General features: G+C 38.2%; 1 protein-coding gene across 7 annotated transcripts in view; it reads right to left on the reverse strand.

Moving 5' to 3' along the window:
* Nucleotides 1-18,484, reverse strand: part of FARS2 (phenylalanyl-tRNA synthetase 2, mitochondrial) — a 259,126-nt gene that overhangs the window by 225,367 nt on the left and 15,275 nt on the right. For 2 of the 7 annotated variants that reach the window (XM_080610978.1, XM_080610979.1), the window contains one exon: nt 7,500-7,558. The exons of the other annotated variants lie outside the window; for them this stretch is intronic. The gene's annotated coding sequence lies outside the window, so the exon portion shown is untranslated. The remainder of the gene's footprint in view (nt 1-7,499; nt 7,559-18,484) is intronic. 7 annotated transcript variants of the gene reach the window in all.

Here is an 18,484-nt window from a genome sequence, read left to right on the forward strand (position 1 = left end):
CTATATCATAAACTCACTCAGTTCAGCTCAGCATCTCAGTGCTCAAGGCCCTTACATGGGCTTCCAAGAGGGTACCAACATAGGGTAAAAATTATGTATTTGCAAAATATTAGGCTTGAGCAGTATAACTTGCAAATTTAGTGAAATCCCAGAGAACTTAAGACTTGCCCCAAAGTCTTGTCATCTCAGAGTCTTTCAACTGTATTTTAATTACTGGACTGTGGATTAGACTCATGCTTGATTCCACTGGAATTTGAGCACAAGCACAAACTTGAAGCTAGCCAAGTGCTGACTGATCCACCACACTTCATCGAACTCTGTTCTGTAACTGCTTAACCATGTGGAAATTAACTCAGTGGAAATTAACACAAAATGCCATGTTGCACAACTTAAGCCATGATAAGGCTGCAAAGCAAGAATTTTAGCAAATAGCAAATGGGGTCTGGGGAACAATCCATTGAATTTAACCTAATATAGCTTTTATCACAATTTTAATTATATCTGCAACCCTTCACTTCCCCTGCACATTAGAATGACACCAACTTGTAAAATAATTGTCCATGCTTGAAGGACCTAAAATAGGGTTTGCAGAAAATGGGAAAAGCTGTTTACTTTTCAAATACCAATCCATGACTACAGACTGCCTAAACATAAGCATGCAATATACATGCTGTTTTAACAAATACTATTGGATACTGCTATTAAATTGATTTAAAGGTTACAGGGCTCCTGCAGCAAAACTCAAAACACCACATATTTTGCCTCTTCAAATACCTTAATTTTACTTGCATGTTAAATTCACCAGAACATAGATATCAGATTTTTTTCTGTTAGCAACATAACTCCACAGTTACCTCTTAGAAACCACTTTATTATGTGAGCCGTCAGCCCTCACATTATCTATTACAAATTATATTAGCCTTTCAGATACTGCACATTCTGAGGTAGATTTATAGAGTCATACGTTTATACTTCATTCCCTTATTCTTTATTTGCCCCTATGCATCCTAGGCCTAATTCATTGTCAGATACCACCATTGAAGGCAATCACATTGCAATAATCATGTCAATCATTTGGTTCAGTCATTACCAATTCCTCCTGACAGCAGGATCATCTTGGGGTTTGACTGCTTGCAATGTGTCCCAGGAAACAGATCTACTCACTGGTGTGAATTCCACACAGCGTGAAGTCTGAGGCAGCCTGCATTTTGTTCTGATATAACAGGAAGAGACAATCCTGCAGCCTTTTTCTCACCACATGTCAAGGCAAACTGGGGGATGATCCCCTGACCTGAATGGAGAGACCTGCTGGCCCATGCCTCACAGACCCAGACAATATAAAGGTGTGGCCTTACTTCACAACAGCAGACACGGAAGAATTTATATAAAAATTTGGCTGAGGCATGTTAAGAAACTCATGTTCCTTCTTTCACTAAGAGCAAATTATTATTATTATGGAAGAAGCCTGGATCAAAGACTGGGTTAAGGCTTGAACTATAATTTAAGCTCTGCGTGTACATACAGAGTCGTCATGCTGTACAACACACAACCAAACAGAAAGGAGCAAGCCAAAGAAACAGGTATTTCATGGCAAGTTTCTTCATGCTTTTTCTTCTGTCAAAACAAGTAATATTACAAAAAAAAAAAAAAAAAATATGAACTGAATTCTTAAATCCACCACCCAAGCAAAGTTGTATAAAGAACAAAGCTGAGGGAAACTAACTTTCTGCACAGTAAAAAAAGCACCTGTTAACACCTGGGAATAGTTCATTATTGTAACAAACCACAGATCAGAATAACTCTAAAAAACATGGAAGATATCATGAACACCTTATCATAATGGGCTTGTCAGACCAAAACCACCTGCATTTTTACCTCTCAAGATGACAAACATTAATTGCAAGAACTAGAAGATCATGACATCTAGAAACAATCTGCTCCATTCAGTAAAGATACTGGCTTTGTTTAGTCAATTCCACTAGTTTTAAATGTGGAATATGTTTTGGGGGAAAAGTGTATAATGCTAGGTTTCTGTATTTTTAATTGAATTCAAATTTCCATGCAGATGCAACTGTACGTGTCCCAAATCAAAATTAATCATTAGCTTGGTAAGCAGGAAATGTACCAATGATTATTTTATAAATTAAGAATATGCAAATATTAAGAAATAAGCTGTATTTATGTTAGGTTGCATAATCGCATAGAACTGTGAAATCAATGCTTACTTTAGCATAAAGGACTCACACTATTTACCAAACAATTTATTTCACTTTTGCCAGCTGGCGAGAACAAAGCATTTTCAAGGAAAATAACATAAAATGCACAAAAGCTTCCCCACTCCTTTAAAAAAATCAATTTTTAGCCATGATTTAAATCAATTCAGCTTGACTGACGTCCTGGTTTGCTCCCACCAATCTGCAAGTTTCCCACTCCATGACCAGAATGAATGTTGCTAAGTTTGATACTGATGGATAGTAGGGAGCTGCTCACTCACATAAATGATTTCTTGTGTGCATCAAAGGAAGGCTTTTACAAGTGCCTTCCCTAACAACCTCCTCGTGATGCTCTCAGGATAACTGATTATTCTCTAAAGATGATAGTCTGGAATAGAGTTCCCACTCTCAATTAACCCGGGCTGGTTCCAGTTAATGAAGTGGAAGTCAGGAAAAAAAAATAACAAGATATATTACACTACTTTTAGCTTACAACCTTATTTATATTCGGTACAAATTTAACCTGCTTCCAACTGTAAAGGTGAAAATTTAACTAACATATAGTACACTTAAATTCAGTGGAAGGATTATTTGCAGTGTCTAAATTAAAAGTGTCTTTACAAAAATAACAAGCAAGTTATGTAAAGAAAAGTAAAATGCAATCTAAGGATCTTCTCTAGATAACTTTAGCTGGAAAAAAAAGAGATTGGAGAAAACATATCAGTCTTATTTTCAAGAAAGTCAAGAAGCAGAATCTGGGGAATTACAGGCCAGTCAACCTTACCTCAATCCCTGGGAAGATGGTGGAGCAATTAATCCTGGAAATAACTTCCAAAATATGTGAAAGTGATTAGGAGCCATCAGTGTGGATTATGATGGGGAAATCACATCTGATCCACCTGTCAGCCTTCTACAAAGATATTATTGGCTTGGTGGATGAGTGGAGAACAGTGAATGTCTTCATCTTGATGTTAGTAAGGCTTCCAACACTGTCTCCCATAATATCTTCATAAACAAACGGATGAAGTACAGACTAAGAAAGTGAGTAGAGAGATGGACTGAAAACTGGCTCAACTGTCAGGCTCGAAAGACTGTTATCAGCTGCAAAATGTCTAACTGGAGACTGGTCACTAGCAGTGTGTACCAGGGTTCAATACAGGTTCCAATACTGTTCAACACCTCCATGACCTAGACAATTTGATAGAGTGCATCTTCAGCAAATTCTGAGATAATATAAAACTGGGAAGAGTCATTGGTAAACCAGATGAACATGCTGTCATTCAGAGGGACCATGACAGATGGGAAAAAATGGGCTGACAGGAACCTCATCAAGTTCAACAAAGAGCAGAATCCTACCCCTGGGGAGGAACAACCCCATGCACCAGTATATGCTGGGGCCTGACCAGCAACAAAGCAGTTTTGCAGAAAAGGACTGGACAATCCAGATGCATAATAAGTTGACCATGAGACAGTCACAGGTAACAAAAGGCCAATAACATTATGGGCTGCTGGAAGACCACTGCCAGCAGGTCAAGGGAGGTGGTACTTCCCCTCTGTTCAGTACTAGAAAGGCCACATCTGGAGTGCTCTGTCCAGCTCTGGACTTCTCAGTAAAGCCCAGGGAAGCCACAAAGATGATAAAGGGATTGTGCTATCACTGTGAAAGTAGGGGAATAATGATGCAATAATCAGGTTTCAATCTCTTTTGATTGCCACTATTTGCTCTAATGCATGGTTAATATAAAGCCTGTGCAACAATAGCATATTTTATATATTCCACAGAAAGCAAAGCAGCATGTTTCCACCAGCCAAAAGTGATTAAAGAGATAATGACATATGCTTTGCATCCTGCAGAACATTTTAAAATATTCTGGGATTTTCAAGGTGAAGGATGACTGATGACAACTTCTGTTCTTCAGTACTTTTAAATATAATCTAAGATTTTTGTGTTCAAAGAAAACATAAGAGAAAAGGAAAAAAGAAACCCAACAACCAAACAAACAGCAACACACTGTCTTCCATTCTTACATATGACAAGCTAAAAATACTCTTGCAATGTCACTCCATTTCTTCTAGCAGTTATGTGAGGTGTGATGGGTTGTTGAATTTTTCCAATCACACAGGAGAATGTTGTAACTTCTTTAAGGACTGTGTTCACCCTTTTTCTCCAGAGAGCAAAAGCAGTGGCTCTTGGCTGTGCTAAGAAAAGGAAACTATGGAGCTCTGAAATAGTGTCCTGCCATTGAGAAACACAAGCATGCAAAAAACAAAAAGAAAGAAAAGCTAATTCAAAACTTACATAATCCCCACCAGAGATGGGTTCCCTATAAATATGCTGTATGCTCTTAGCTCCTTACAAAATAACAGATGACAGTACCCATGCAATGTTTTAAGAAAAGGATAACAGACCATTTTCTTCATGACTGTATTTGATCTCTTCATCTAAGTGTTTAAATCTACACTGGCTCAAACACCACCTACAATTATGCCAACACTTTGTCAAAAATAACTTTATGTATACATATGTGTGTATATAAAAAAAAATAACCAAACACACCACATATTTGTCCTAACTCATGGAGTCAGGAGAAACTCTCCATGCTGGTATCCCCCAACACCATCTAGAGGGTGTTAGCAGACAGCGCACTGTGTGCAAATAGGAAGGGATGGAGACAACACCATTTGAAAAGGAGAGAAAGTCTTCACTTATTCCTCTCAGAAGTCCTGCAGCATATAAAACATTTTCTGGTTTACCTTCTTTCTAATCCACTCCATCTCCCCTTTACACATTTTCAATGCCCTATTTAACAGTGGGTTTTGTACTCTTTTCCCCCAGAGCATTTTGCCAATATTAAAAAGTATTAAGTTTTACACTGTTCCCTTGTATCACTGTTACTTTTCAACCTTTTAATCTGAGGTATGGTCCATATTCTAGTTTCTTCTCTCTCAATGCAACAAACTCATACACAGCACACACTCCTACGTAACAACTTCCTTCTACTCCTTATAAACATCTTACCTTCTCTGGCCATGGTTTTTCATTATTTATTTACAATAATGATTTCCTGCTCCTCTAATCATCCTCTATTCTCTACTTTCTCACCTGTAAGTCACTGTGTGATCTGACACCAACCCAGCAAAGCATTTGTACTTTTCAATGTCTTCATAGTACTTTAAACTAAACATCTCCCTAACTGCTTCAGAAGATCAGAGCATAACTCAGCATCCTGAAGAACCAAAGTTTTCCTTCTATGAGCTAAATAGAAGATTTTTTTTTCACTTGAGGCACCTGCTTTTAATCATTGCTTGGAGAAGCTTCTCGCACACACACAATATATTTAACTAAGAAGAAAAGAAAATTAAATACTAGAACAAAACCACAAGGCTGTTCTTGCCCTGTTGCCCCATAATAATCAAAGATTTAATCTGTTTCTTTGACCTCAGAATAACCTGTAATGTGTGCCACGTACACAATCAACCAAATGAGCTTCATTTTGATACATCAGTTTTCCAGTGCCATGATAGTTACCTCTATTTACTGCAGTAGCCTTTGTGCAGATACTGGTTAATTATTGTTCTTCCATTTATTTAGGAGTCTACCAAAACCAACAAGTAACTAGTAATTTCATTCCCAAAGTATTACGAAGACAGAATTCCTGCTTAAATACTTCCCATATCTAATGAGCAGGTTATCATTTCTTCACCTCTCACAAGGCAGGAACAATACCTGTAACGCTTTAATTCTTTAGGTTAAGTGAAAATCTTACAAGCCGTTATCTACACACCATAAATTTTAACAGAAGTGTCTTCCATCATAATTCACAGGTTTAAGTAGCTACGCACATGACCCTTAAACTCATACTGATTACTTCAAAGAGTCTGTAAGTTTTAGAAGGAACAGTGATAACACACTAGCATAAAATGTAATAATTGTAGAGATAAAAGAAACTAAAAAAATCAGCTGATTTTTTTGTTGTTGATTTGTTTTTTTACATTTGGGGAGGGAGGGGTACTTCTTCGTGATACTTGGAGGAAAAAAAAAAAAATCACATTTTCTTCATTGGATTTTATTTTTCTTGTCACCCCTAAAAAACCCCAAGCTGTCAGAAGACAGGCATGTGCAAGTAAGCTTGTCTTTTCCTGGGTTTTGAGACTGTTTTAGTGATGCATAGATAGGAAAACCATTGAGCCCTAAAGACCCTCCTCCAAATTAAAAAAATAAATAAATAAATAAAGTAGAGGTCTCCATCCATGCCTGTCCTTCCATTACCACATTTTTATAGAGCATCTCATATCATTTGGTGTTCTACTTCATGTCTCCAGCTCCTGGAAAGGGAGGATGCAAGCAGAAACTGAGCTTTCTTTTTATAAACATACTTTCCTTATGACAGAAGCTTAGGAATTTGAATGTGCAATTTTCCAGGCCTAGGACAATGAATGTGGCTGGCAATTGCAACCACCAACATAAAGATTTTGTTTCAAATGCATAGAAAAATAATTAGCTTTACCACACATGAATTAAAGAGCAAGCTCTAACAATAGGAAGCACAATTAAATTCTGTTTATATGTCTTGCAAATGAAATACGTACAATTTTGGTTTGAATATACAAGAGCACTGTCTTTCCTTTCAACATCTGTGAGGAAAGAAGAAATGGTGAGAAAAGCCCAAGCCACACACACTGTGTAAAGGAACACATGTGAAAAAGGAAAAACACTAGTTTGGGTAAAGTTGGGGAACGGAACGGGGTTGAAACGGAATTGTTCCCCAGTCTATCAATAGGCTTTGACTTGAGATAGATCCTATCCAGGAGTTGGTAACAAATTTGCTGCAGTGGATAATCATTCATGCCAGTGCTGTTCACATATGTGTGCACAAACGTGCACATGCACAGATTATATATGTGTATTTAATTATAAGCTCTTGCTTGCTTATGCTTTTCTCTAGTTGACTGAGGAATGCTACTACCCAATTTCTTTCTCTTTCAAATTACCTATGAACATATGTGATATAATTTCCATTAACTGAAGTACTTACTCTGAGACTGAACATCTGTCTGAAAGACATGACCTGCCCTAGCAGCTAGCAGAAGTTATTGGAAAGAATAGATGAAATCCTTCTTATAATCCCGCTCACACTGTCAATCTAGATAATATAATGCTCCTTCCCACTTTTACATCAGTAACGGTTGAACTTCGTTATTTTATGTTAAAGCAGAACAAGGAGAAAACCATTTATTTTAAGGACCTATAGAACTGAAGGTTCATGTGCATTTCCCTCTACTTACCTCCTCAAAGGAAGGCTTCCCTTAAAGATGAATTCCTGAGAAGGGAAGTTTCAAAATATCTTGTAGTCACCCAAAAACAAAAAGAGAGAAAGACAAGGTTTATTCAAAGATCTCCCACATTAGCATGCCACCCCTTCTCCACCATGCTGCAATTCTTCTGTAGATGATAATACCAGTAGTTCAGTTATTTATGAGAGCAAAGGACAGAACAGTGACTTATGGGTCAGATGCTTCATGTAGCTGTATTGGTTTAACTGACAGTAGGATTGATCCCAGTTTCTTAAAAAGACACCAAGTAGAAGATCAGCAGTAAAAGAGAACACTTTAAACACAAATAAGGATGTCAACAGCAGCAAAGGATATCTAGAACTGACAGACACTCTCTTTTAAATTTGCCTCAAGTGAGGCAAATGAGCAAGCTTCACCACAAAAACTGTTAAAAATGCTCATTCACAAAGCATTTTGGTTAATACGTACACTTTTACCATATTGTTTTATCAGTCTCTTAAAACTCTATTCTATTAAATAAACGAATGTAGGAATGCTTCAATGCTATTAGCTACACATGTCACTCTTGATTCAAGGACATAATTCATTATGTATTCCTTGCACTAGATATTGGGCCATTTGTACTGTGATTTAAAATGGAAGGGACCCACCTGCTACCAGTCATTGCTTTGGTGTCTACAGTTACAATCTTCTTCCAAAAGACAGCCTATTTTATATCCATTATGCAGGTTTTTTTACAGGTTCGAGTTGGAATAGAAAATGAATTGTGAGAAATTAAATAGGAGAAACACACATGGTCTTCAGCTGTCACGTTCATTTAGACAGCTTTTTGCATTAAAATCTGATTGTATTTTACCAATCCATTCTGTGACTGAGTGCCACTTTATTTCAGAGGTTAGTGGAAAGTCACAGAAAGCAACTCCAAATCTTTCCATATCAGCAGTACACCCTGAACTTGAGATGGGGACTTAAACTACTGAAATAGAAACAATATGGACTCCAGTGACGAAAACATATTTAGGTTCTCCCTCAAGCAGTTCTGCCTAACACATTTGGAATACATATCAGTGCTCAGTGGTCCAGATCATCACGTTAAAACACACATACCCAGGCTGTCTCTCTTTTGTATGGAAATCTCCCCCCCAAAGCATTTTTATTTTCTGTACAGACATTTTGGGGTAGATGGCTGGGCAGAAATCAGAGGTCAAAACAAATTCAACTATGTTGACATCGTTCTGCATCACAAATGTCAAACTACTATAGAATCACAGAATCATAGAATAATTAGGGTTGGAAAGGACCTTGAGATCACCTAGTTCCAACCCCCCCCTGCCATGGGCAGGGACACCCCACACTAAACCATGTCACCCAAAGCCTCATCCAACCTGGCCTTGAACACCGCCAGGGATGGAGCATTCACAACTTCCCTGGGAAACCCATTCCAGTGCCTCACCACCCTCTCAGTAAAGAATTTCTTCCTTAGATCCAATCTAAACTTCCCCAGCTGAAGTTTTAACCCATTACCCCTTGTCCTATCACTACAGTCCCTAACGAAGAGTCCCTCCCCAGCATCCCTATAGGCCCCCTTCAGGTACTGGAAGGCTGCTATGAGGTCTCCACGCAGCCTTCTCTTCTCCAGGCTGAACAGCCCCAACTTTCTCAGCCTATCTTCATATGGAAGGTGCTCCAGTCCCCTGATTATCCTCATGGCCCTCCTCTGGACTTGTTCCAACAGTTCCACGTTCTTTTTATGTTGAGGACACCAGAACTGCACACAAGACTCCAAGTGAGGTCTCACGAGAGCAGAGGGGCAAGATCACCTCCTTCGACCTGCTGGTCACGCTCCTCTTGATGCAGCCCAGGATACAGTTGGCTTTCTGGGCTGCGAGCACACATTGAAGCCGGCTCATGTTTAGTTTTTCATCGACCAACACCCCCAAGTCCTTCTCTGCAGGGCTGCTCTGAATCTCTTCTCTGCCCAACCTGTAGCTGTGCATGGGATTGCTCCCACCCAGCTGTAGGACCTTGCACTTGGCATGGTTAAACTTCATAAGGTTGGCATCAGCCCACCTCACAAGCATGTCAAGGTCCCTCTGGATGGCATCCCTTCCCTCCGGCGTATCAACCGAACCACCTAAACTACAGACATTGAAGTACAATTAAAGCTGCAGCAATACACAAAAATAACAGAGAATTTCAGAGATGCATAAGTAAATTGAATCACTCAGGTATCAACTGTTATATGTACCAGACCTCTTATCACCAAATCAAGCAGGCTGTTACTAACCTTAAGTGGGTTAAAAGCATTGCTGAAATGGCTTCTGAATCTCTGGTAAAGGACAATACCTACTGAGAGAGTGTCAACCTCCACAAGCCCAGTTTCTCCAAATTGAAAATGTATAGCACAAGTATAGTTATCAGCTTAAGATTTTGCAACTAATTTCAACACAATGAATACTTAAAGAACAAAGATAGCTACTTTAGGGTCATCACTTCAGTCTGTTTACTGTAGTTTAAAGTTCATTATTACAGTAATGCAAAGTCACCAAACAGAATAATTGTATGGAGAAAAAAGCCAAACAAACCATGAGTTCTGAAATAAGAGTTCAAAGACATAGATAAAATATGTCATTCACCAGAGGCAGACTGGCATGCAGAACAGTTGAAACAGCACAGTAACATCTCTGTAAAAATGTAAATATATGTAAATATCAATAAACTTCACTCTTAATTACCCAGTAGGTCTATCACTGTGAATTACATCAGTTCTCAGTGGTCTCAAGCCATTGCTGACTGAACTGATTACAATAATCTATTATAAGTATAAATCCCAGAATAGATATTACAGTATTACTCAGAAAAATAAACTATATAACCTCACACCAACAACACAAAAAACCTGATCTGTAGAACTTCACTCTTTACTTCCTCAAATATATCATCTGTCATTTATCTGTCCTTTCTGCATCACTGACAACAGCTATTTATTAAAACAGCAGTAGACATAAGGATAGGTAATGAGAAAACAATGCAGTAACCATAATGAGGATAATGGGGTGCTCTGACATTCCCTTAAATAGATGGCTGGTGGCAAGAGAAACTCTTTCAACAGCTACATATAACAAAATATAGTACAGGGTAAGGGAAATCATACGTTTTCTTCTAGTGTTGCCTATATCAGTTTTAATTACATATTGGAGAATAAAATTTACAATCAAAAATGGAAACCTGGGAACAAGGTCCAACAGCTTAGCACTGGCTCTCCTAAAGGACAGGGAAGCTGAGATCTCTCAGAAGCTGGTTTACAAGTACTGCTTATAAGTTCATCTCCATGGCTCCCACCAGACCAGTGTTACACACACCACACAACAGCTCCTCACTCTACAAGAAGGTCCACTGATTTCAACAGGACCTGCAAAGGAATAAGGCTGGACTCAACAGAAAAAGGGTGGAAGACACTGGCTTTCCAACAAATACTGAATACATGTTCAAAAAAAGACTGCAGAGAATTCATGGTCTGCATGTACCCCATTACCCTCCAGGGTCTCTCAAGGGGAGAGTGGAGGGACCTCCCACTCTTCCCCCACACCAAAACAGCTTTGCCCTTCAAAGCAAAGGGCAAAAGAAGGACATGAGTTTGCAAGGATGAAGGAAAGAATAGTAGGAAATTAGGAAATAGAGCTGTGAATCAGTGGCCTGCCCTTCAGCCAGAAACACTGTTTGGTCTGACATCAAGTACATGCCTTTTGTTGATCCCATTCTCAAATCCCAACAAGTGATAAATTTTAAATGCAGGAAAAATGCATATATTCAAAAGACTTGCTAAGAAAGTGGAGCACATTTATCATAATGAAAATATTAATCTGAGGAGGCTTTGAGCTGAATAGCAAGCAAGCAGGGAAAATAAACTACGGGCCTACTTCAGAGATACATGCTTATGATACGTGTGGGTTATTCCTACACAGATGGCTCTAACCACAGTCTAGACAGTCTCACACATGCACAATGAAAGGTTTTCTATTTTAGAAGCATGTTCCCCTTCTCATCTCTTCAAAGAAGAAACAAATTCTTAATTAAACTCTTAAAAATATATTTTTATATCCATAAAGCTTGTGTTTTAATCATTTGTGTGAAAAATTTCTATTCTGCTCTGTTGTGACGAGAACAAATGCAACAGAGGATGGATTCTCAATTGCTCCTCATTCTTTCAATATTTTTACAGGGAAAAAGTAAGAGAACTGCTATATAAATAATGAAAAGTGGTAGAACAGTCCACTAAGGACAAGCATAATACAGTGTTGCATGAAAATCTCCATAAGGAGAGGCAGGGAAAATAAAACTTGCAGGCTGGCTACAGAGAAGGTAACAAAAAAAGACATCCTTGAGCCCAATAGCCAAGACTATACAAAGACTTTACATCAATCCCTATTGGACATCCCTTGGCGACTTTAGAATAGGGAACAACCAAAAAACAGAAGCAAAAAAACCCCAAAATCCAGCAGATGGCTCTAAATGAGGAGAGCAGAGACAGGTGACTAACTAGTCTGAGAGAAATAAACATAAAATGGGAGCAGTGCCACAGTGTTATCATTTTTGTAGAGCCACCTGGAGAGGTAGCAGGCTTATCAATGAATGCCAAAAATGAGTAGTGCCCATCTGCTAACCCTGATAAATATCCCTTACTAGATAAAATATAAAAGACTTCAATTCCCTCGGCAAACCTGTTTGTTTAAAATATTTGAGTATTACACGGCTCAACAACTACTTGTTGTGAACACAATAATGCTTTAAGATGACCCTTGGAAGTATGTGGCAAATCAGTAGCTGTAAGAATTCACAATAACAGAAAGCTCCAACAACTTCCTTTTAAATAAGCAAATGCTCTGTAATTATCACTGCCTTCTTTAGAAAGGTGTCTCTGGCCAACTGAATGGACTGATGGCAAAACCTTAAATGAGAGGAAAAGTCCAAAGTTTGTACTCTGGAGGCAACAGCAGCAGAAAGTATCTCTGTTCAGACAGAAGTATAAGAACCATGGTAAAAGCTCAGTTTACACACTCTGCTGGCTTCCTCAGATGGCAACAAGTACCATCCTGCTGATACTAAAAGTGGACTGAGAAAAGAAGTCGGAACACTCGGGTCTCTCAGAGTACCACTACGGGGCAGAGGAGAAGACTAAAGCATACAGGTTGGTTTCCTTTTGTGAGTTTGAAAGCCCCTTTAGCTCTAACCTATATCAGCTCCAAATGTTTTTGCAATGAATGAGGAAATAAAGTTTAGAAGAGAAATTCAAATTTGCTAAGACCAAGATATTTCCAAGTTGACCTTTTGAATCAGAGGTATATTTATTTTTCATAAGAGACATCCACAGCTGAAAAAAAAACCCTGTTCTGTTTAACATCATCAACTCCACCACCTCAATAAAAGCAATTCAATCACATAAATCTGTCTATATTCACACAAAGTTACCCAGAACAGGACAGGTCTTTATGTGTTCACCACCATCTTTGCAAATACGAAGTTATCATACTACTTGCACATAAATGTTTCATGCTAGATTTCACCTTTCATATGGCAAGAATTAAACTTAAAATATGCTTATATAAACCTGCATGAAGAGAAAGGAAAACACAACAAAAAGCACTTTTGAGGAGATACAAATCACAAAATATGGGCAAGCCTGTATCCACACAGGCCAAAGTTTCTTCGTAATTCCTGTAACGGATTTTTAGAACCTTCCAAACAGCAGTTTTAAGAACTGTCCATACCAAAATGAAGCAAACAGATTCTACACTACCTGCAACACAGAAAAGCTATGCACTACTAAAAGCTTATTTCTCTGTTCAACACAATACTCAGGAAATCCATTTTTTTCAAAAGTTAAAGTTATTTTGATTGTATAAATTCCTTTAAAATTGGTTGTCTTCAAAATTTTATATCTCAACAAAAGCTACAAGAAGTGTGACCAACTGTTCCTGGGACTTAAGCGAGACACTTGGTTCCTAAAGTTTCAAGCACCTATACCAAGTAGCACTTGCAAAACTTGGCTCTTGACTGCAGCCATGCACATTATTCCCAGTGGTTTTTATTCCCTGCATTAGCATGAACCAACAGTCAAGTAATAAAAACCAATTAGCACGTTTTGGTTCATTCATGAACTTGCTCACACTTTTTGGAGTGAGTTAAGAGTGAGAACTCTCAGGTACAATGCCAAACAGAAGACTGTTTAAATCCAAGTGAACAAAGCTTTACACCAAAGCAAATAAACTCTTGAGGCTGGATTACAGGATTTTAACTATAGCATTATTTACGTGACATCCCTTTATTAGTCCAACAAAAACAGCTGGGACTTTATTACATAAATATTTTTATGAAGCAGTTGAAGCAAAGGCTATATCACTGAAAACTTGAATGCAAAACAGATGTCCTTAATTTTTAACTTCTATTCTAAAAATGCATCAGGAGAAAATCTAAAGTTCCTATAATGTTAATCATCCAATGTTAGAAGCAAAATATTCCCTCTATTTCCTCCTTTAGTTTACTGCATCTTATTTTTAAAGCATCTATGTTTCAATATGGTATGAGTAACGTACATTGCTGTGGCACACAGATCTTGCCCATGACACAAGAATGAACAGAGGCAGCTAGTGACCACAGCCACATAATTTTTAAAAGGCCTTGAAGTGCCTTTTAAAAGGCATTGTTGAAGTCTTCTCATACCTCTGAGAGTAATATAACTATTTTAGCCACACTGAAATAACAAATCACATGCATGAAATCTCTGCTGATGCTAGCACCAGGTTGTTTCAGCTCACAATCTACCACAGGAACATCAAAGTCTTTCTAGGACAACAGTCCTAGTGCTGGCAAAGTCCAACCAGCCTACTATCAAGACAGATGAACTGTGTTCTCTGTCCTTGTATACCAGAAAACAACTTTTGTCAGCTGAATCAGAGGGAGGGCTTGAGGGGGGTGTGCATGTTTTTTAAGCTGATCTGTGTATAAATCCAATTATTTGGCCTTACTGTAGTGTGCTAGGGGAAGTTTTGTTTAAATAATTTTTCCTGGCTGGCTTGGAAAATGAGGAAACCTCTAAAAGCAAAGCAAACAAACAAGCAAACCAAACCAGATGCTCCTTCTGGTGCACAACAGACGAAAGTTTTCAGCTACCCAGACATCCTTAATTATTTTCAGCAAGTCAGTAATCCAGATAAAGTTGCTCACTGTAGTAAAGGTTCTGCATTCCTCTGCTGAGTTAATCTCATCTTGGAGCACTTGACATTTCATCGAGAAAATAAATAGAGCATTTTTTTTTCTTGCAATCAAACAAGAGTAAAGGTATGAAATGAATCTCACAGTATCTTTTTCTATAGCACCTAGAGAAGCCAAGAATGGGAGTTTTAGGGGATTTTACACTATCACTAATAAGCGATAGCAGACAGCCGTCTTAGACACATCAGTCAGCCCACTGGAGCCTTTACCCCTAAGTACTCAAGAATCAGCTTTTTAAATTGTTCATATTATTTATTACCTTATATAAGAAGAAATGATGATGATGATGAATAGAAGACAAAAAGATTACCTGCATTACATAGCAGTCATCAGTGGCTTTGTGTGCATTTATTGCCCAAGGTGTAGTTTATTTGTATCTACGATTTTAGCTCAGGATCAACACAGAACCCTCAAGAATTACCATAAAGAGTTTTCTACAGAAAGAATGCCTTACATTTCCCTGTGTTTATGCTCTGGCTTCCTATGAGGGTAAAAGCTAGAGAGCCCAGTTCCAAATGCAAATCACAGGTTATATATATCAAAAGGCACTGGACAGGCCATCAGAAGGGCACCTCTATTAGCAACCATCAGTAGGAAATATAACCACGGTTTCTATGAATTTTGTACTCACATCTGGATATTATATAAAGATCTCATCACATCAGTGATGCTCTGAATGGGTACAGTTTGACAGCAGCAAATCTTGGGTACTACGCGATATTACATTTTAAAAGTGATGTATAATAAGACACCGTTTCATGATGTAAATATATTACCTCATATACGCTTGGCAGACCAGTATTTTGAAAGACAGCCTCTAAAAATACTACTAGCTTGTCATCTTATTTTTTATAGAGCATCTCATGTTTCAAGCAATGGAAAGCAATTCAATTTGAAATCACCGGCATTCTTTTTTAAATCAAATTACTCTGAACATTTCCAGTAACAGAATAAGGTCATGTAAGTCCAGGTTCTGGCTTGACCATGAACACCTGAGGCATGATCTCCAAAAAGCAGGCTGTTTGGTTGCAATGAGGGGGGTGTGTGTTTCTGCGTGCATGCACATGTAGAATGCGGAATAGGAACTGGAAAAGCAAAACCTCCTTTGTCAAACCACTTCATGTTGCATAAAGGATTTTCCCCATGTACTGTGGTGCTCAAGCAAACAAATTGGCATCAGGCAGCCCACTGTCCTAATTGTTCAAGAGCACACTGGGTTATTGCCCGCTCAAAAAAACTTTAATTGAAACAATAGCAAAGGGATACAGAAAATACAGCAAGAGTTGCGTTCCACCACCACGTTTGGGAATTGAATGGGATGGGAATGGAAATGTGAAATGGAATGGGAAAAATGGATAGTCCAATTTTAAAAACCGGTAATTTTGTACTGCTGTTATGGTGGCTTTCTCTCATTGGTCATGAGAACCACAAAGGAGCAGCTTTCTCAGTACAAGTGAAAGATTAGAGAAATGGAGTTTAAACACCCTTCCAAAACTACACAGCAAAATGAATAAGCAGTGAAAGGAAAAGAGTTTGTGTGGAACCTTACTTTTGGGATACATAAGCCTTATCTTTGGGTTCAGTCGTTCCAACTTAGCCCACTCCAAAAAGAAGTCTGAGCTCCAGGATAACACGATCCAGGTACAAAGAACCCAATTATTTTGCAAATGAAATTCTCCTCCACATCCCAGTTGCTCACAACATGCACACCTTTATTTAAAATCTCAGCTCTAAGTTTCTCACAGAATTCATGCATCAGTTACGGTGAAGGTCTATCTTCCACTTTCTAACTTCTTATGATGGATACAGTCTCCTGAGGAGCAAAACTGCCCCCAAGGACAGCAAAGCCTAATGACAGCAAGAGATGGGCAGTCATAGAGCTCAGTTTAGGGATGACACAATTTAACATCTGCTAAAGATAACAATAATCCCAGGACCAGCCTCCTTTAGAAGCAAATACAAACCTTACTTCTGTAATCCACAGAATTACAGAACAGTAAAATAATTTTTTATTCTTTACAAAAGAGACCACTGGAGGTGGTCTAGTCCAACACCCTGTTCAAAGCAGATTGCTCAGGGATTTGTCTATTTTGGTTAAATGTCTCCAGGGATAGAGCTTCCACAGTCTCTCTGGGCAACCTAATTATAGCTAATTTGAAGTTAATGCTCTCCCCTGTGAGTTCTTCGTACAGAGACACACACAGGATACATTTGCTTACTAACACACAGAATCAAACCTATAGTTGAACAATCCCATATTTTCACAAATGGAGAATAGGCAGAGACTCTACATGTTTCCTACACTTGGGAAGGACTCAAAGGTGCACAAGCATCTTAGCAATTCACAGAAAGAGAAATCTCATATTTATACATCCCTTTGATAGGTCTCAGAAACACTGTTTACTATCCACCTTGTCTATGCCTGACCTGAAGTGCACAATATACTACAAATGCCCTTACCTTTTCTTTCTGCATCTAGTTACTAACACAGCATACTGATGGACATTGCAACTCTAACAACAGAAGGCAATAGAATTCTCCTGCAAAGCTACTTATCCACAGCAATGAGAAAAAACAAAATAGGCTCAAAGATTTCTGCAATTTCTATGGCAAAGCAAACAACCCGAATTAAAAAAATAAAAGATCAAAAATCAAAGATTAATTGATTTCTCAGATTTCTGTTTGTAAAATGATTTGTCTTAGTTTTGGGTGTATATTCCGAACATCTAGAATATTTCTACTTGAGAATTTAGTTGTGGCAAGGAGAGGTTAAAACCATGAAATAAGAACTGCTTTTATGTAAAAATAATTCATTTAAGATCTCATACATCACCAGTGGAGATGTTCATTTGAGCAGGAAAGTTGATACATTTATGACAAGATACGTTACACTTTTCCAGAGGATGGAAAAAAAAAAGCTTTAAAGAAGTAGACATGTTACTGTAAGGTTTATTGTCTAAGCAGCCTTCTCCCTTTACAGCAACCTAAAAGCTTACATTCCCAGTTGATTATCATTTCTGTGAAATTCCAACATTTCCTAATGATCTCCAAGACTGGGAGGAAGAGTGTCTTCTGTCTCAAGCCCTCTTTATCTATAGACACACTATCCTTCTAAAATAGTCTGAAAGACAGCAGATGCACTTTTTTTTTCATAAAGCATCCACTCTGAGTTCTTTTAAAATACTGCAAATAGGACTAATCTCTTTTCCATTTCTGTAAGATTTGTCAGCCAATGGAACATTATTCATCCTCAGGGTACAGAGTTTACAGTAAGCTTTTTTTGCAAGCAGCAGAACCAGCAAAACATTATTTCCTCTGTGTCTGGAGGCAAAGTTTGTTTGCAGATTCAGTGGCAAGGGACAAATTTATTCTGCTTTAGCTGAAGCATTAACAGAGTCTCCCTCCTTTATTAAGCCCTTTATTCTCACACACCACCTGTAACTTACTGTCTCCAGTGATCTGTACATCCCCTGTGAAATTTGACTGAAGTGGAAAAGAGGACTTACAGCTGATGTACTAATACCACATCACAACCACCATTTCTTTAGGAATCTATACTTAAAAAATGGAATTCTAAAGAATAAATATTAAACTCTATCCAACAGCATTTTCAAGAAGTGGTGGCAAAGCTAGCACACAGCAACAGCTTAGTGAAAGCAGCACTCTGGTTCTCAGAGCTGATACAACTTCTGTATCAGAAGTTA

The sequence above is a fragment of the Psittacula echo genome (genome assembly GCF_963264785.1).
Source record: "Psittacula echo genome assembly, chromosome: 2".
Classification (NCBI taxonomy): Eukaryota; Metazoa; Chordata; class Aves; order Psittaciformes; family Psittacidae; genus Psittacula; species Psittacula echo.